This window comes from Vidua chalybeata, chromosome 3 (genome assembly GCF_026979565.1).
Source record: "Vidua chalybeata isolate OUT-0048 chromosome 3, bVidCha1 merged haplotype, whole genome shotgun sequence".
Lineage (NCBI taxonomy): Eukaryota > Metazoa > Chordata > Aves > Passeriformes > Viduidae > Vidua > Vidua chalybeata.
The window spans coordinates 104,750,645-104,771,827 of NC_071532.1; positions in this window are offsets into that span (position 1 = coordinate 104,750,645).

Below are 21,183 nucleotides of genomic sequence, written 5' to 3' on the forward strand. Positions count from 1 at the left end.
ACTGGGCAAACCTCATGACGTTCAACAAGGTGAAATGCAAGGTCCTTCACCTGTGTTGGAGCAATCCTAAACACAAAAACAGGTTGGACAGTGAGTGGATTGAGAGCAGCCCTGAGGAGAAGGGCTTGCAGGGGTAGACTGATGACTCAGTGTGACCTGGAAATGCACACTCACTGCCCAGAAAGTCAAATGTATCCTGGGCTGCATCAAAAGCCACATGGCAGCAGGATGAGGGAGATTACTGTCTTCCCATCTACTCCACTGTCATGAGACCCCACCTGGAGTACTGTATCCAGGTCTGGCATCTCCAACATAAGAAGGACATTAACCTTTTGGGGCAAGATCAGAGGAGGCCAAAAATCATCTGAAGCTGAAGAGGACAAAAATCATCTGAAGCTGAAGCATTCAATGTTCCTATGATTTTACTTTGGTATAACTACTTGCGGCCTAGTACTTTTCAAAGAACTCTTTTGGAAATCAGGGGCTGAAAAAGTTCAGTTCCATTCTGGAAACAAAAGAAGTGCTTAAATATTGAACACTATCTTTTTTTTTGAAACTCTGGTTTACTATGAAAGACAAGTTTTTTGAAAATTGTCACCAAGTCTTGATTTTCTGAAATCCTGAAAACAAAAGGGAAACACCAGATTGTAAAGTCCACCATGCAAATTAAATTTCTCAAATGTCCCAAGCTACCATAATGATTCTCCTTTTAAAACAACCACAATCCCTGTCTGATGATAGGTCTCACAAATCATAGTTCTCAGATTTCATTACTAATGAAATTTGTCGTCTAGGTTTGGCAGCTGTGATTGCCACGCAAATCTGAGCCACTAATTAGATTGATTGTCTATTTGATGCCTGCTGATTAGCTTATGAAAACCCTCTGTATTCCTGACTTCATGATAAAATGTTCCTGACTTCATGATTGCTGATTGATGCTCAGAAAATCTGATTACTATCTTGAATAGCCAAGTAATGGCTCTGTCAGCTTTCCAAGGATATAGATATTCACCAGACAAGGGTGATAGGCTAGGGTCTTACATTTAGTATTTGCTAGTGTATGTTTAAAGTTCTTTTAATTAGAATATTTATGATACTTTGAGCTATGAATGGTAAATGTTTATATAGGGGTCCATAGTCTGCAGGGAAACCATCAGGTGTCTACTTTCTGACTTTTGACCTGGAATAAGTCCAAGAGATTTAGACACTACCAGAAGCAAATTCTCAATTTTCAATTACAGTAAGAAATATACCTAGTGACATTCTGTTCAGCAATCAGGTTATTTATGGCAGAGAACAGAACATTACGTGAGATTTTTAGAACCATTTTCCACAGTGAGTTCAAAGAGAAGAGATAATACTGTATGAGGTTCAAAGACCTTATAATTATTATCCTGGGCTGTTGGACACTCCACAAATTTACTATTGCATGATATTTTGATCCTACACTATTCTGTGAAAGTGATTATGCTTGAAAGTGAATACACTTGAACATACATTTTGTTTGTGTGTCTTACGATTTACTAAGTTAGTTTTCCATCATTTCCTGTAACTGTGAGGTCTTATTTGATATTTAAGCTACAGGGGAAGCAGAGATTTGGTCCAATGGAGGTATTATAAAGAAAACTGAAAACTGAAATCTGAAAGGCATGCAGTGCTCACCTGAGGGTACTGAAAATGTTGTTTCTTTCACTGTGGCTAGGGCACAAATTCATGTAAAGGTAAAACTGTGTTACATTGATATCTATATTAACAACAAATACACTCTGATAATCATAATATGGTTGCTTAAAGTATATAAACCTCACTATTGCCCTTCAGAAAACAAAGTAATGGCATTGTGCTTATTACAAGTCTGATTCTGACATATTTGTCAGAATGATCATACTGACAAACCAGATACTGTCCCAGACAATTTCCAGTCTTTAGAACAGGTATTCTAAAAGTATTGTACACTGGGGTAGTAGGACTGAAGGGATGAAAGTGCAGAGATAAGCAACTGAGCTTCTCCCTCTGGAAATGGCTCAGTCATTGATTCGCTATGTAAACTTGGTCAAGTTGTTTAAATATCAGTGTCTTCATTTCCCATGTGTCAAATTGGATATCCTTGGTGAAACACGACAAATGAAAGTTGCTATGTAATCACTAACAACCTTTACTGCTGTGATACTTGCCACCAGCATAATTTTGTGTGGCTTCAGTGTATCATGAAAAAATGATGTCTTGTTAAAAGAGAGTTGCATGGTGCTTTTATGGCTTATAGATTGTCAATGACTATTAAATTATACTGGAAGGTATACTTTGTGGATATTAGTGACATTTTCATTGACTTTATTGGATTTATTTTAAAAGCCATTAACTTCAAGAAAATGAATAAAGTAGCAAGATGATATTATGCCTTACAATACTGCATAAACAATTATATGCAAATTAATTATCATACCAAAGATCATGGAGCTGAAGTGGTGCAACCTTTTGAATAAATCCATTGCAATAATCTTGGCAATAGCAAAACACATTCCAAGTCCTTATTGTCCTTTTAACACTTTATTGTACACATATTATGACTATTGAATAAAATATATATTGATATTTGTATTTTATTATGACAGAGAACCAGTTATGTGTGAAGCCCAAGATACTTTAAAAAGGCTGATTACATACATTGATTGATGATTGGCTTCAAAACAGTTTTCCTTCCCTAGATGAGAAAAGTGATGGTTTTGACCCAGCTCATTCAATCAAAATGTTAATGCAACAGAAAGCATGGCTGCCTGCAGATTCAACAAGCCAGGAGAGAATCTAAATTATGCACTGTTTGTCTCTAATGTAAGCTTATGAATAAAATTGTCATTCATTCCCATCCTCAGTGCCAGTGCTGAGGCCCAAATACATTTTTGTCCCATTGCAGTCAAACAAGAGATTCTGAAGGAAAAAACAAACTGGTTTTAGTATTTAGTATTTCCCTTGAACTGGAATTATTTCTATCTTCTAAAATACTATTTAAAATACTATTTCAGGTAGGATAAATGCATATGATTGGAATGCCTTCTGCACACAATTAAAAAAAATATTGCTCAAAATATATATACTGAGTTTTCCACATAATACAAAACACTACACAAGTTACTTAAGAGTTTTCTTCTAGTCCCCTTTTCTATTCTTCCCTTCTTTACTGTCTTCCTTGATACTATTTACAGATGAGTTAATGTAACTGTAAATCTTGTCCTCACAGGAACAGGAATTTTAAGTTTCCAACTGAAATATCTGTGAAGATGGAAGATAATCTTTTAATCTAGATAGGAAGTAGAATGAAAAAGTTAGAAATGAACAGAAATATAGTGAAAGTGTCTTGTATAGTAAATATTAGCTGCTAACAGATGTTTAGCTTCCTACCAACACTGAGAGATGCATCAGTTATTGCCAATGTTTTTATTTGATGTCACTATTTTCTGTACTTGACCATGGTTTTGCATACTTTTACCTCTATGCAACTTTGGTGAGTTTTTTTCTTGGGACCTGCAAGAGAATGTAAAATCAAATTAGTAGACTGTTAGGAAGAAAATCTAATCGTCCGGGACACAGAGTCCTTAGAAAAGAATCTCAGGTATAAGCACTTTGACTACAACTTTTTTCTTCACCAATAAATATGTATTTTGAATTTTCCTTATATACATCATCTAAACAAATCAAGTTTGATCATCTGTTGTCCTTAAGGGAAGTAGTACTGTAAAACAACTTGAAGCAACCATAGGCCAACAGTAATTGTGACTGGAGATGCCCACCAGAGTGATAAAGAGCCATGCTCAGAGAGCTCAAGGGAAGAACAAATATGAGAGAGGATAGATGGTGTTGACTACCCATCACAGGATTCTGGGCTAGATAGACAGGTGGCTGCAAGCTGCAGCTCCTACCAGCTTCTTTCCATCCAAAACTAGTGACCCCAAACCACCCAGCACGACCATCGCATCACTGAACACCTGAAACTGCCCTAGTTTGGGAGCTACATGGAAACCACAGGCAGCACAAACTACAGTTCAGCTCTCCACATTCATGGTTTAGAAATAATTTCAGCTCAGCTAACTCAGTGGAGGCAAATCTGCCTCACAAAGAGAGCTTGAAACAGAACAAAGAGGCACAGAGATCTCCAGGAGAAAACTGCCATATTTGGCAGAGTCTGTTGACAGGAGCTAGTGAAGATTTTTCCAGTGTAACAAGTTGCCAGAAGAAAATGCCAATTTAACAACATCTAAATGATTTCAAGAATCTACCAATTTAATTTAAAACCTGGATGGGAAAATTACCAAAATGAGACATTTTGATAAGGTCAAAACATTTCATTTTGACATTTATTTTATGTTATCATTTAATATATAGTAAAAGTAAAAAAAGATGAAGCAACTTTTTTAACTTTATCAGAACTACAGTTTTCTACCTTATCAAAATGTAATGCTTCAGAGCAGTTAAAACAAAGTTTTCTGAAACTTTGAGCCTCACAGGAAAACCTTAGATTTTTGACTTCTGTTCCCCTTTAGAAATGAAGGCACATTTAATGCCTGAATTTTGCACGCAAAGAAGTTCCATTTGGAAGACAGTTCTAACACAGTGTTCACCTTTTGATCTTGTAATGTATTATTTCTGAATCAAATGAACTGTTGAACAGCTCCTGACAGCAGATGATCAGGTTGCATTAGACCTAAAGGGTAGAATTCAGTTTTTGATTAAGCTATCTAGAGGTATGAGGGCCTGTCTTAAACCAAATTCCCCCCAAATGTATGGAATTAAAATGTAAATATTCATAAATAGATAATAATATTATTAGGCTTCAAGACTCTCAAAAAGAAAGAATCCTGTATGATTCCTGGGGCCAGTGAAGAGGAACTATATGTACCAAATTAATGATGTGGTTTGAAACACACTTAACTACAAGAAGGAATTTAATTTGGAATGGTTAGAAACATCTATAGGTGGCAGTACCTATGCCAAGTAATTTCTTTGGCAATACAAGCTTAATTTTATAATGTACAAGGATGTAAATTCAGTTGATATAGATCTCTGCAACAATACCAAAATTTTGAAATATCAATAACATGCATGTGTATACTTTCTTATAATACAATTAATAAACTCTGAGGTTTCAGACAGACATTATGTTTCCCTTAAAATAATTTTATTATTGCATAGGAATTTTTCTTTTTAAACTTATTAACATGGCAGTAGAAATTTAGGCTGTAAATCAGGTGAACAGAGTCTATAGGTCAGCACAATGTCTACCAGTCATCATGGTGAAGAGCCCCTTGGAAATTCCTGTTCATTATTTTTCTTTTTTTCACAGTGGTGATCTTGAAAGCATGGCTCTGCTATATATATTCTGTATATACCTTCAAATCTGCAAGTTTTCCTCAAACTTGCATAAGATATAGCAGCTCTTATTTCAAAAGCAGACAGTTGTTATCTTGCCTATTGTAAAACATGGGTTTTTAAAGCTGTTATCTTCCCGAGGTATGTAATGAAAGAAAGAGAAGGCAAGAGATCAAGAGGATTGTTTTGTTTTGGTTTGGTTTGGTTTTTTTTCTTTTTTCTTTTTGTCTGAACTGGGAGAGGAATGCTGCTAGAAATTCTGGGCATCCGCATCACTAAGGATCAAGTATCTCTGTTGAGGACTGTGGGTACAACAGATGTAAGGCTCTTTTTCCTCAGAAGTGCAAGTATCCAGTGAGAATCCCAGTGCCTTCTTCAGCCTGCTGACATTCCCAGGAGAGCATGGGAGACTATGTCATGTAAAACAAACCACTGCATGATTCATGATTCATGTCATCGTTTCAAGTAGAGGAAAATGTGCCTTCTGATTTCTCAGCAAACCATGCCCTTAAGTTCAGGGAGTCACAAAGTAATAAAAACATTTTGTTTTGTTTCTGCCAAGTTCTATCTTTGTGGTTTATTTTTTGCCACTTGAATCTTTTGTGATTTGTACTGCAGACAGCAGAGCTTGGGTGATACATCATGTCAAATCATACAGAGATCCTCATAATATCCAGTCACAACTCACTGGATGCGGCACACTGTTAGGAGAAGGTACTGTATGACCAATTCTATGTCCGTATCCCTATATGTATGCATAAACAGGTAGAATTTGGGGATTCATTGATGCTTTTGAATCAGCTGCTGCTTGACTAAATATTTTTTCCCTCTAAGAAGAGCAAAATGAACACTGAAAGGACAAAAAACAACAACAAAACAATATAAAAAGTGATTAATACTCTCGTCCTTGGGTAGGAGATGATGTAGAATGAATAAAAGACAGACTGGGGAAAAAAAAGGATAATTTGGTTAAAGCCAGTGATTGTCCTCATGAATGTTCAGCTGTGGAGCGTCATTTTGTGGTCGATTTATTACAGAGCTATCACTGAAACTGACCACCACATAAAATCTAGTGGAAGAAATCCCTGCCCATGGCAGGGGGCTTGGAACTAGGTGATCTTCTAGGTCCCTTTCAACCCAATCCATTCTATGATTATTCCTTGTTACTTTCAACATTGTGTTTCTCTTCTCTTAAGCTCAGAGCAGTCCCTGCCTGACATAGCTGAAGATTATATTCTCATCATTGCATATCTCTTGTTGAATTTATTTCTAATTTCTTCCTATCTACACACAGATCTCTCTCACATGACCTGCTTGAAAGGATTGTCTGGGCTAACTAGCTAAGCTGAGTTCTGCTTTCTCTTGAGCTGACAATCCACCATGAATACAGCACACAGGCCTGATAACTCCCAGCGGGACATTTGGGATCTTTTGTAATGAACTGGGAAAAAATGGTAGTTGAAATCTGTATCAGTGGACTTTAGGTTGTTCAAGTCAGCAGGTACCCGTGCTAAAAACCTGCCCTCACACTCTATCATTAATCTTCTTCATGTGAGACTTCTATGTAATCTTGTTTCAAAAAAAAAAAAAAAAAAAAAACCCAAAAAAACCCAAAACAACAACACCACCACACACACAAAAAAAAAAAAAAAAAAAAAACAAAAAAACAAATTTAAAAAAAAAAAAAAAAAACAGAAAGAAAAAACACCAAAGAAACCCCAAACAAACAAACCAACCCAGTAAAAAACACATGTGGGATCTAGATATGAATCCAGGTTTAATGTAGAAGTCAAGATGGATCCTGAGGGTGTACCTCAACAAGCTCCAGCAATGAAATATAAATTCTCTGCAAATATCCTCTTCAACTGAGGCAGAGTATGTCTCCAGAATACCAAAGGGGTAAGTAAGAATGGGCAAGCCCAAGGAGGGTATTGAGTATGGTCCTCCAGTATAGACACTCACATAGAGCAGAGAAAGGCTGATCTGGCTGGTAAAGCCTGAAAACAAGTATTACCTCTCATTACCTCTGGAATGCACACATACCATTAAGAGGATAAAAAAGTGGTATTTGCAGGGTTTTTTTTTATTGTTTTGAAGGGAGAAAAGAATGAGAATTTAGTGAAACTTGAAATCTTGCTGTTGAAGTCTGCTACTATCTGCTCCCAAATAAAGCAAAATAAATAGATATAAACAAGGATATAAAAGAACAACAGAGGCAGGTTCTGTCTCTGGGAGTAATATTGACTCCTGACTTTGGTGTGGGATAAGCAGACCATGCACACTGAGGTCTGACATGCTCACTGGGTTGCTGGGATATACAGGCAGATGTTTCCTTCTAATTTGGTCACAGGTTAAAAGCATTAGAAAAGGTGAATTTTGTTCTAAGAAAACAAGTACTATGTAGCTGAAGGGATAGGTGAATAGAAATACATGGCTGAAGGACAACTGTGGAAAAGGGGAAGTTTAATGTTACAGGTGATATTCAAGTTTAAGCACATACAACAAAGGTGTTGTAGCACCTAGTTCCCTTCCTCTGTCCTTTTGCATCCAGCCTGCCTGATGAGTTCAGAGTAGTCTTGTGGAAGGTCCCAGAACTCTGGGAGATACCAACCACAATGATGATAATAAAACTTGATTCTTCCAGCTTGATTCAGTCCCAATAATCTACAAATATAATCTTAAACAGGATACCAGTCTCATCTTATTACAGTCAAATGAATTTCAATTTAAAAATTTCTGTTAAAAATTTTTGTCCTATTTGTAGAACTTCTCAGTTCATTATTATTCTCTTGACATTACTGGGAACTTGGATGAGTTTTGATGGCAGTTTTCTTTTTTCTGAATGACTCTTTTATTTGGAAAGATTTTATAAATTGTTTCTCTCTGCACATGCTACAGCCCAATCTAGGATTTCATGCCTTTAGGTACCCCAAGAATTATTTACCAGTGCAAAAGGATAGCTCAGAAAGGCACATATCACTAATCAGGAAAGTGACTAAAATAGCAGCAGAAGTCTTGCAGCAACACCAGGACTGTAGCCCTCTTTGCACTGCTTCTGCCTCAATGTTGTACTTGAGCTCACTCATGTCAGAGCTGTTTGGATGAGCTGAGAAAACCCAGTGCTCAGTTCTAGTGGTTGGAAATGCTTTCTGTGCCTCAGCCTTTGCACTTGCTGCTGAGGAAATGGGAGGAGAAGCACAGTTTTAACAGTCAGTAAAGGTCAAATGCACAGAACACTCTTGGAGCAGGGAGAGATCTTTCCCTCCAGGAAAAGCAGAAGGATTTTGCTGTTAGATCACGGAAATATTCTCTTGCTTTGTAAAGGGAGAATCTGAGTCTTCTCTAGACTTGTCTTGCAAACTGAGAAGCTTTTACTGCTGTGAATTTGCATATGATCATTTGCGCTAAGGAGTTATAGGTCACTACAGGTTGCAAACATTATTTGCTTCCTGCCCTTGAATGCCACTGGCTATTAATGCTGCTGTATCTGAAAAGCTGACTTAGCCATTCAGGTGGTCTGGCTGGTGGATTACATGTTTGGTTTCTGACAGCATTATTGCCATGTAGATTGGTACTAGAATAAGATATAAATATAGCAGGATTGATCTTTGATCCAATAGGAAAAAGAAAGGAACAAGAGATCAAAGCATCACATATTCTAAAAACAAGAAGAAAATGGGCAGAAGAAGAGAGTAAATCTATATAGTACGTGTAGTAGGATTTTGTAAATGACAGACATCAATGTAAGTATAGAAATATGTAGCATGTCAGGTGAAAGTAGATTTTGTTCAAGAATAGGTAGTTAAGAACTACATTTTGTCAGGCTAAACCCAGACTAAACATTAAAATGGATTTTTGTGCATAGGTATTTACAAGCATTGTTCAGAAGTGGTTCCTGTCTTTTGTAGAGTGAAAAGTGAGATGAACAGTGACAGCATTCACAAGGAAAGAGGAGAGGTTAGAATGAAGCTGAATTGGCAACCCTGAATTTTATTTTAGCTATCTATACAAACGTATAAGTCCTACTAAAATAAGAAGAAAGCTAAGCTGAATTTAAAACTACGATATGGTTCACTGTTTGCCCATCCAAATGAAGTTGGAATGCAGCTTCAACTTGTCAGATTATGTTATAGAGGACATCCAAGATTCTATTAAATTCTTATTAACTGTCCAGAACTTAATGAGCTCAATAGAGATAAATTGCTTAATAAGACCCTTCAAACTGTATTTTTTCTGTCAGGAGATGGGGAAGTAATTTGACCGATCTTACTGTCGAGGAGTTCAATTTTTTAATCACCTAGATGATGAAAAAAACCCTTTCCCAAGAACATCTACAGGAGTCAGATTTTTCTGTTATATCATTTATATACTTGTATACATGCAGTAATTACACTCCATTTACTGGGTCATGGGAACTGACATTTAACTTTGAAGTGAAATGAATAACAATGAATTCACCTCTAATAGTTTTCCCATTACTCTGACCTTGCAAAACTACACTGTGATTTATTTTTTGTTGTATGAATTTGCCTTTTGTCTTACTAAACACCTGTGTTGGGCAGAATACAAAACAAAAATCAGATGGAAATTACTAAAGTAATTAGTAATTATTTAGTAATTAGTATTATTAGCAATTACTATTTTACACAGATCACTAATATGAGCTTTGTAAACCACCCATGCTCTGGTCAGGAGTGTTTCAGTTTATCAACCTGTGAAACAGAATACTACAAACCTGAGCTCACTCTGTGGGCTATTCCTGAATCTTAGCAGATTTGCAGTTGTGGACAAATCTGTAAGGTTTATGTTTCAGAGTCAGAAAGTTGCATCCAAAGTTGTGTGCATATTCCTTCTTCCATGACAGAAAATAGAGACTTTCCTGGCATCAAAGGCTCTCTTCTTACTTAGAAATGGCTTTAAAAAAAGTAAAATAGGAAAAAACCCAAACCACCACAATATTATTCTGAACCCCTTTAAGATAATAGTCCTTGTAATAATAAACTACTAGGTGTCTTGTTACAGTAACAATTTTTCTCTTGCCACTATAAAGCAAAAAAGTCAGATAAAGTCCTTGAAATGTGCAATTAAGAAATAATTCATTATTGCACCAATTTTTATATAGTTCTCCTTTGTTTTATAATGACAGAAAAATTCAATAATTGTGTGTAGATAGAGATTAAATTTAGCCTTAAGTGAAATTTAACCTTAAGTGAGACTGAAATTTTCCTGGGATTTTGATTTAGCACAGTGATGTTAATGATATTTAAATCTCCCAAATGACAGTGATATCATAAAGTCAGTTCATTTTTTGAAATTCAAACTTTCATAGCAAACTGTTTTGGACAGATAATGATAACATCCTAGACAGATCTATTCTTTTGACACCTTCTGGACTCCAAACGTGAGAGTATGAAAACTAGGCACAACTCACACACAAGATTCTGGTTAACACTCAAATCATCTTTGATCCTTTTGTTTCAGAACACCTGGGAGCTAAGTATATCACTAGAGAAAGATACTCCTTCAATTTTACTATAATTCAGAAGTGATTGTCTCAGACAGAATGTCACAGTACCATCAGGGGATAACCCGGGTGAAAGTTCACTTCAAACTGCAACCAAAGCCATGACTTTTACATTTTCTAGGCAACATGGTGATTTCTGCTTTCCACAAAAACATCATGTTTAGTCTTATCTCAAAAGTCTTTTTTTTTCTTTTTAAACTCTGAAGTGAATCCTCTTTAAATCACTTCATGATGAGACACTGCTGCTTGACTATTGACATTGATATAAGTCAAACTAAATAAATGATTGCCATAGAAGACAAGACTAACCCAAGAACTATTCTTTCTAATCTATGCTAGAAAGTTTAAAATTGTCTACCAATCAAGCAGGCAAGATTTGAAGGCCAATCTGCTTTTCAGACTCTTGATATTTTGACCTTTGTATTTTTCCTACAGCCCAGCAAAGACCACAGTTGCTCTAGTGGACAGCATACAAAATCAGGCCCCCCAAAATCCTCCCCTGTGGCAGTGCTTAGGGCTAACCTGTGCATCTCTGGAAAAAGGCATAACATTTCACTATGCACTTATGACAATTATTCACTGGAAAAAAAACCTTATGTGTCATATAAGAGGCCCTAAGAATAAAAGCAGTAAGGTGTCCAGCAGATGACTGTCAAAACTCAGGGTTCAATTGCTTCTTGTCAGAGTCTAATTTTATCTTAGATTATCTGTTATAATATCTAATCAAGCTCTAATGGCACAGAAAGTACTCCCCCCCACACTTAAAGAGCTTTGTGTCTTCTTTAGCCTCTCACAGGAGAGCTTTCAACCCATATTTCATATGCATTTGTTATTTCTCCAAACCAAATATTTTGATATTTGACTATTGATAGAACATGTTACCAAGTTACCTTTTCATTGGATTTTATTTTCCTTTTTTCTTTCCTGAAATAGATATCACAGACAGTAACAAGAGAAATAATTTTATTGGAGATTTTACAGCTAAAATATTTGTTCCTGGAAACACAACAATAGAGGGATTAATCCTCAAGTGGGATTAATTCTTCTTCTGCTATGTACTTTATGGACACAGTAAGAGAGTTCTGGCACCATAGAGTTTAAGTTAAAAAAAATCAACAAAAAAAAGTCAAAGAATGAAAGAAATGAAAGCAAGTTTCTCTAATTTTAGCAACAGGAAGCTTTGTGGAATGGATATCAAAGAACCACTAAGAATTTTGTAATGATAGAACCTTCAATAATGAATAATATAAATTTGTGTGGCAATATATTAAATTTTAATTGTAAAGGTAATGATATAGAACCTTCTAACTGTGGTACTAGGAAAAATAAGGATGATTTTTTGATGTTGAAGTAATATCTTGTATTGATAATTTTGATTATTACTCATGTAAATAATTATTTGAATGTGTTTGGTACTTAGAAGAGCAATGAGGTGACTCCTTTATTTTGTAATATATTATGTTTCATAGATGGGCACTTGGTGTTCAGCCAAGGTCAGTCCGCCAAAAATCCACTGAAGTCCCCACAAATAATAAAGAATTCTCCTTCCAACAGAGATATTAGAGCTGAGGTCTTAAACTGACCAACTCTTTGCAGAGCTCAGAACAGGTGTCTTCAACAGACCTTGTATCACTGATTAGCTGCAGGGAATAAAATTTAGTGTTTCTGGAGAAGATGATATAGATGCAGGAGTTTTCAAAAGAAAGTCTGCCAGTTTTGAAGCCTGCAAGTATATTTTACCAAGCTTTTAAAAAATAAATTCAATGTTGGACCAATGGTAATGAAATGCTTCTATTATTTCTACACAGTTGTCTCAGCTTGAAAACTTGAGACAGTTTGGGGTTGTGTGGTGATCTGTTTTGAAATTCTGAGAAGATGGGGCTGTATTCATTCCCAAATGGATTGTCAGAAAAGCTTCAAACAAAGTTTTTGTTGTGCTGAGGCAACAGTAATCTTAGCCTTACTTTATTTCTGACTAACCTGGCTCCCAAAGAGATCTCAAGGTCCAGAAAAGACATGAAAATAATTGGTAGGTTGTAAGGAAAAACCATATTCCACCACACTGTACCTCCAGAGACAGTGTTTTCTGCAAAGTTTAGTAGTGAGCTGAAGCTGTGTTTCATCTAAATTGTGGAGGAAAAGACAAGTTAGCATAAAAGAATGCATGTCTGATAATCATACAGCCAGTCTGAAGGGCCTTTTATCTGAGTCTGTGGATTCCCATATCTGTATGCTGTTGTTGTAGTTAGAATTTTGATTACAGAATAAAGCACCTCCAGAAAGTGCTATATGCAAATACTGAAGAGCACGGGTCAAAGTTTTATGCTTCCTGGGACTGCCTAGCATATTAACAGGTCTGGGGAAAAATGACTGTGGTTAAAAATTAATAGCACACTGACAAGTATGATTTAAATCTATCCAAATCTAAATCAGTCAGCTCTAGTAAAATCCTCAAATCCTTAAGAGGTAACCCGTAGCCAGTGGTGTCAAAAAGTGCTATGAGGATTGAGAAATTAATCTGCATTTCTCTCACATAGCAGTTTTGTCCTTGTGTGAAAAGTAAGTGAAGGATTTTGTTGCCCTTGTGTCTTTTATTTAACCTCCATTAGCACTGCATGTAGTAAAATGCTACTGTGTTAAATAAACATTACTTCTTTTGAAAAACAAATTAGATTGCAAATAATATGTTAAGAGCTGACTGAATTCTTCCAACCCATTCAGTTGAGATAAATCTCCTTTTTCTTCTCTCAAGCAATTGTTGCTTGGAACTTCCTTATGTTCATCAGAAAGTTGGATAAATTGTTTTCAGACACTGGACTAACTAGAAATTGATTGCTTCCTCTAACTGGCATTTATGGTGCAGCTGGGTCATCTTAATACCATGGCACTGCTTCTGTTTGCTAAGTAGGTGACAGAATCTTCCATAATTGGAAAGCAACAAGGGAGTTATAGTTATTTTCAGAGAAAATGTTGGGAAGTTTTGAAAATGTTTCCCCTCTTCAGCTGCTGTCCATATGTTAATCAATCATCTGACCTTATGCAATACAGCAAACCAATCTTGATTCAATTATTAATGAAAGTCCTTTCTGAAAGTTCTCTGCCACCTCTGTGTATATTAAAAAAACATTGATGGCACTGTGCAATACAAAGATTGCAGCGATAAATCAGGCTGTGGAATGAATGGCAACAGCCATATCTGCCTCTAGATCCAAAATGTCATCTATTTTGTTATTTTCTTTATGGTAGCACACTGTATGTGTTAAGTGCTTTGCTTTCAGGAAGGACAGATGAAGATCCTATTTAAAGGAGTTCAAGTTGAGGACAGGCCAGTAATAAAAAGATTAAGGAGAAAAGAGGCAATAGTAGGTGATTCATACAAATATCAGTTGGACACTTTGCTGCAAAAGTGTTGGGCTTTTTTTTTTTTTTTTTTACAGAAGTTTAAAGGTGGAGTAGAGAGAGGTGCTTACTGGTAACTTCAAAACACTTCAGTTGCATTAGAAGTTTATTTCACTGGCTGATTCATTGTAATTTTAACCTGTAATCACAGCCTATTCCCAATTGTTGCATTGCTATTCACTGACTGCAAACTGGAAATCACCAGCTTCTGTCTGAGCTTTAGGCAGGTGTATTTTAATCTTGTTCTGGTTTGGACATGCATCCTAGCTGCTTCCAAACCAATATTAGAGATCTGCTTCAGAGTGAATGCACAGTTTTGAAATATTTCAACTTTCTCCATTTTCTTTGTTTTGATTTGGTTTGCAAAGTTATTTTGGTACATAGGAAGCAGACTTCTGCCAGAAGGCAATAAATGAGAAATTTCTGTCCACATGGGTGAATAAAGTTTGCTGTCCCCTAATGGAGAACAGAGGGAAACAAATAATATCCAGTCAGTAAGATAGCTTTGAAATATCCAGAGCATATGCTTGGATCAAGGGGCCAGAGTGAATTTATCTGAAGCACACCCTTGAATCACTCCAAATTACTTCCTAATATAAGCATATCCTTTCTGTGTCCAGTATGGCTTCAGGTGGCTTCATTGCTCTTGTTTACCTAATGCATACATTAAATTAATAGTGCTTAATGAAGATGGAAAGTTAAAAAATATGTTAAATTTACTGATACAAAGTGCTTTGAAAACTTTGGAAATTAGTCTTGTAAAATGGCAAATCATTACCACATGAAATAAATGTCTTATTCTCTTGAAAGCCAATGAGGTAAATAATATAGCTATTTTAACATTAAGTATTCAAAAGCATTTAGTATTGCTTAATAAAGATAGCAATAAGAAAGAAAGAAGGAGTGTGAGTATGCTACTGCAATGCCTACGGCAGCTCCAGGGTTAGGCAAAGAACTAGTGTGCAAAGAAATTTCATTATAAAGAAAAAGAATATGTGCATTTTTACTGTTTCTTTTGTTCAGTGTTATATTTTTAAAAAAGTTAATCTATCAGTATTAGATATCTGATTTGGAAATTTAATTTAAATTGGTTTCTCTTTCCTTTTCAGTTCACCCATTTTTGTATTGGATTTTATAATAGCATAATCATGTAGGAAGAAAAGAGCAAAACTGGGTAATTATATGCACAATTATTTTTAAAATATAGTAACAATAGCAAGGATGGGCTGAAAAGTGCTGATACACTATTATAGTGTCAAGGCATAGTCCACATGTTAGGAACAGTCAGAGGATTAAAATTAATGAACAACAGATACCACTTTATATTCTAGATAATAAAAGACAGAGGGATAGATATTGGGGGTATATATATATATAAAAATATGTATATGGTTACTAAAAATAATGCAGTACAGGTTGGCTTCTTGCTCCCTTTCCTAGCATATGTTGTGAGCACAGAATCAATGTCTGCTACAGATCTTTCCTGCCAGCCACCTCATACACTCACAAGATGCACTGAACCAGCAACCTTCAGGTTCCAGAACAAAAGGAACTGCTTTAGCTTGACCCAAAGAACCAATACATATGCTGCTGTCAAAGAAAAGGTGTTGCCCAAGTGTGTTACATTTATCACAGCTATTCTTTCCTGATCCAGGTGATCTAATCAGTGTTTGGAAGCCTCAGATGAGACTCTATTTGGCATTTCAATTTTTATAACTAATAAAAATTCTTATCTTTTTTCCACAAATCAGGAATAAACCACTGCTTCGTTGTGCATCTAGAGAAGAGACTGAAAAGAAAACATCTAAAGCATTAATTCAGGTGAAACCTGAAGATGGAACTGGATTTTAGCCAGAGCCTTGCATTCCTCACTTTTATACTGTAATCTGACTTTCAGTAGAGGATAATTATTTCACTAGACATCAATCTTTACCACATCCAGAAAGACACTGAATTTTAATGGCTGAAAATGAAGGGTTTTTTTTCAGTTCTTCTACTGCTTGGCCCAAAATATGTGAGCCATAATAATTCTTTGTAATCAGACAGCCAGTTATATTAGTCATCTGAGACTTAAAGCAAAGCAAAAAGTTTAAATAGCACATTGATTCCTAAAGACATTCATTTTAGAAATTTTTATCATGTAATGTCAAAAGAAAGAATTTAAAAGTTCGCAAAACTTAATTTCAAAGTCATGAATTTCACTTTGCTGAAGTTAAACTATAATAAGAATGGATTTACTGCAGGTCCTTTTCCCGCCCATATAATGTATTTTTTCCAGTAAGTATATTGCCTTACAAGAGAATAAAAATAACATCTTTCTGCAAGTTAGTACTTATTGAAGGCTGCATAGAAGAGGAAATTGTTCTCGATTGACACAAAAGCTTACAGAGTTAAAGATGAAAAGTTTCTTCCTTACAGAGAGATTTCCCCATTAGTTTTAGTGGCAAAAGAATCCCTTTCATTCTGTAAAGAGTATGTTTAGTTAATCCAAATAACCTACTCAAAATATCCCAAGGGAGAATGCTAATTACATAGTGATGTAAATATGTTGTTTCAACAAATAGGAACAGAATAAAGCTTCTACCACCCACATAAATACCTAAATAGAATTCAGCATATTATCCCTTTCCCTGTGATCAGATAATATTTAAGTATTTTAGTTGCTCAAGGTCTTTCCAAGTTTTTAATGTCATTTTCATATTATTGAAAGAATTTTTTCATTCATTGAATTCTCAGTAACTGAGATGTTTTGCATTAAAGACTGCATGACCAACTTCATAGCTAATTAACCTAGGGACCCTGTGTCTTTAAGTTTACTTTTATTCTAATTCAGCAATAAGACTGAAACTAGGAATAATTTAGAGAAGGAACATCAGAGGCACATTTATTAGATAAACATATGTTTGCACATATATGTGTGTGTGCTCCTGTGTTCGAACTCAATTCAGTTTTGTCCTCCTTCAACACTACAAGTATTAAAATAAAACTATTTAATATTTTATTAAGTAAAATTTTAACATTTCCTGCATGAAGTGTCTTTAGAGCAGAGTTCTCCTGCTTTGCTAGACTCCTTTCTGGAAGTTTACCTACTTTTTACCAATCTTTTCTCAGATTTTCTGAAGTTATGAAGCAGCTGCTTTCAGATCAATGTTTTCCCACTGTGATCTTTGGCAGATATGATTGTTTCCATAGAGGTGCTGTTGTCTTCTAACCCCTTTTACTTTCAACTCCTGATACATCAGTCTGGGCAAAAAAAAAGCAGTTGTCGCTCTTGGCATTGTTTCCCAGATTGAGAAATGAGAAGAGGGGGAGTGGTGAGAATTAGTCATCATTTGGAGCTGATAGGAGGGAAATGTTATTACAGGTGGGAGTTCCTCATGTGAGTACAGGGAATGTGTGATTGGCAGGCCTAGAGTAGAGGTGACACATTGGTGAGTTCACCAAAACTTGAGAAGAGGGAAATTTCTCAGTGAATGCGGTGATATGAATACCTTTCTATCTCTGAGATTATTAGCCAAACTTTAATTCACCTAATCAAACTCCTACTCACAGAGTCATCAGAGAGAGATCTTAATGAGGGGAAGATAAAATTTCATCATTCCCCCAAACCCAAAGTCTTCCCCCAAAGGAAAAACAAACTGGAAAATCTAGTTATTTTGGAGCTTTTGGAGTTGGCAGTGCAGTGAGAGAGTACAAAGACCATTAGTAAGCACATCAAGGCAAGAACTGCATTAATAGCAGTTATGCTCAAGACATCTGGTTCTGTTAACCAGCCAACTTTTCTAACTTCCTGTAAAAAAAACAGAAAAAAAAATCTTGGTGACTCCAGAACTTACCCTTACTCATTCCTTTCCTAGAATTTTACTTACCAAGATTGTCCACATTTCAGAAGCTCCTTGAAGGACACCAATTTATCTTTTGTTCTGTCAAAAGTTGCACCCCATCAAAGCCCATGCCACTCAAACCCCTTTGAGTGCTGCTGTTGGTCTCAACCAACTGAAGAACTTATTTTCAGAACAAGATAAGAAAGAGAGGAGACACGAGTAAAAGCAACATGGAGGGATAAGACAAAAGAAAAGAGTAAGGAGATTGTAATAATCATTAAGTGCCTCTATTCAGACATGCTTGTCATAATGTTAAAGACCCCCTATTACTGTCACATTCTCAGACACACTGAAAAGAAATCAAAAATTACTGGCTTACCACCTCTCAAACAACACAACAAAGTCACACAAGAATTTGTAACATATTTATAACTCTTTTCGAAGGAAATACCTGATTGCATAGAAAAGACTATTCTTATGGCCCACTTCACCTTAGAATACACAGAGGGCTTTGGAGATGTTGACAAGTTTGGATATTAGGAACTGTATTTGTTTAATTCACAGTTCTAATATAGAGAAGCAGAAAAACAAATCCAAATTATAACCAGCTTTCTCTCCTCTGCTCATTCCATTACAAGGTTCATAAGTTGCCTAAGCATTCACTTTGCAGCCAGGTGTGACCTAAGATCTTCAATACATTTCTAATGATCTTTTTGCTTAGCTTGAATATTAAATAATGATGCACTGAAATTTTCATTATAATGTGCAATGAAGACATTTTCAAGGATAAAAGTTTTTCTGGTTCTTTATTGTAAGGTTTTATTCTGTGAGTTCCTGTTAGCATGTCATCTTATGTACCACACTCAAAAATATATTATCTTGCTTAATGGCCTTTATTTTTAAGGAAGTCTCTTAAGTTATCACAAGGCATTTTAACAAGAATATGGCAATTATGTATCATAAAAATTGAACTGTCAATGTTTCAATTGCATTGTTTTGTTTTATTTGAACTGTCTTCTGGTGATTGTGATATTTATTTCTAATTGTAAAATAAAATTATACTAAGAATCCTTTGGAAATAAAATTAAAATTGACATTAAATATAATCTGTATAAAGATTAATCTAAACCATATTTTGAACTTTTCATACATACTGGGAAATATTCAGTGTCATACAATGGAAAAATTAATCTCATTAGGATTCAGGTAATTTGGTTCAAATTCTTCTAACAATGTAGACAATCTACTGGATAAGATTACAATAATAAAAGGACTCCAAATATTTGCAAGTTTTCTACTCCTTTCAAAATACTAAACAAAAATACGTCCACACTAAAGACTTTGACTATTTTTCTAATCTCTCTTCTTCATGAACTTGAATATATTATCTTGTGTGATTTAGAAGATAAGTAATATTATATAAAAACCATGTAAAAGTATGTATGTAACTATATATATGTGTCTATTTATAAAAATTCACATTGGAAACTCTCTTGATTTTAGCTCCACAGTCAAGTATATGTTAAACAAATTGCAACTCTATTCCAGTTTGCAGATTTTGTTGTTGGTGTTAGGTCCAACATTCCTGGCTTTCTCTTTTCTTCTTGTAGAGTTAGTTTAAGAGTTCCTTCAATCAGTTTAATAAAACATCCAGTATTACTCTTTCCTGGATCTTCCTACACTATCATTCCAAAATAGTGGGAGCAGTCAGCCTTCTGATTGTCTTTGTAATTTACAAATTGCAAAAACGTCCTTGTAAATTGTCTGAGGGATGAACTTGAAACGTCCTTCAAGGTATAACCTAAATGTCTGAATCAGATTAGAAGCTCTTATTTTTTTCTCTTTTCTTTCTCTACATGAGGATAATGCTCTGGGTTGATAGTGTCCATCTGTCTAAAGTTTAGTTTGCCTAACATGGCCTTAATGCTTGTTTACATTTCTGAGACAACAATTGCGTGACAGAAGGAGATGGTGATGGAATTTCAGACCTCTGAGCAGTTAGTTTTGGAAGCCCATGTATTCCTGTTACATACTGTAAGGCTTGGGAAAAAAGCAAATAGAATATCCATATTTAAAAGGACATGAAGAGGAACTGTAGAAATGGAGATCAGTCAATAAGCTTTATTAATTTCCTAGAAAAATATTGCACAAGGATAATCAGAAAATTTGTAGGTACCTGGATAATAACAAAGTGGTGAATAGCAGCCAGTGTAATTTGTATCAAAGCAATCTAGCATTTATTTTTTCATAGCAGGGTAACAGACTTTATGGGAAGAGGAAAGACAGTCATGCTAACATTTCATATTATTCCATTGCCATATTTTTTCATTTTTTGGACTGGTCTTGGTTTATTTTCTCTCATGCAGCATTCTTAAAAGTTTGATATGGTAACATTATTTGCATTGTATTAGGCAGCATAGGTGCAAAGATGTTTGCAAGCTGAATATAAAGAACAGTTTTCAATAGTTCATATGCAGAACATTAGGTTGCACAAAAATAGTCCCTGCCAAGATATATCTTGAGTGGAACTCATCAGTATTTTTATGAATAAACATTAGAATAAAAAGTACATGTATTAAATCTGTCAGTAACTGAGGTCAAAGGGAATGTCACTATATTGGGATATGCAAATAAAGCTGAAAATTATCTTAATACAGGAGAGAGAACTCTCAAAAAAATGCGCCATTTGGTAGGAACAAGTGCATGATGCTGTTCTCAAATGAGAATGATCTGGCATATGAATAGGGATGGGAGAGAACTGACCGAGATAATGCTGCAAAAATGGATTTGAGGACTCTAGGGAGTAAAAAATCTGAATTTTATTTAAAATTTAGAAGGAAATCAGATTTATTTCCAAGGATATAAAAGCATAAGTAGCATCTCTAGAACTCCTGAATAAATCTTATCACTTTTCTTGGCAGAGGTGAGAATTTCATCAGGTTCTTTAAGTGGCACCATGCTTCAGTGACTTTAGCTAATATACTGTTATAAAAACTTTCATGGTTTTATTTCAGTTACTATGGTTTTTTATGTACTGCTATTATTTTTCTTATTGTAAGGTGATTGTTTTGTAGG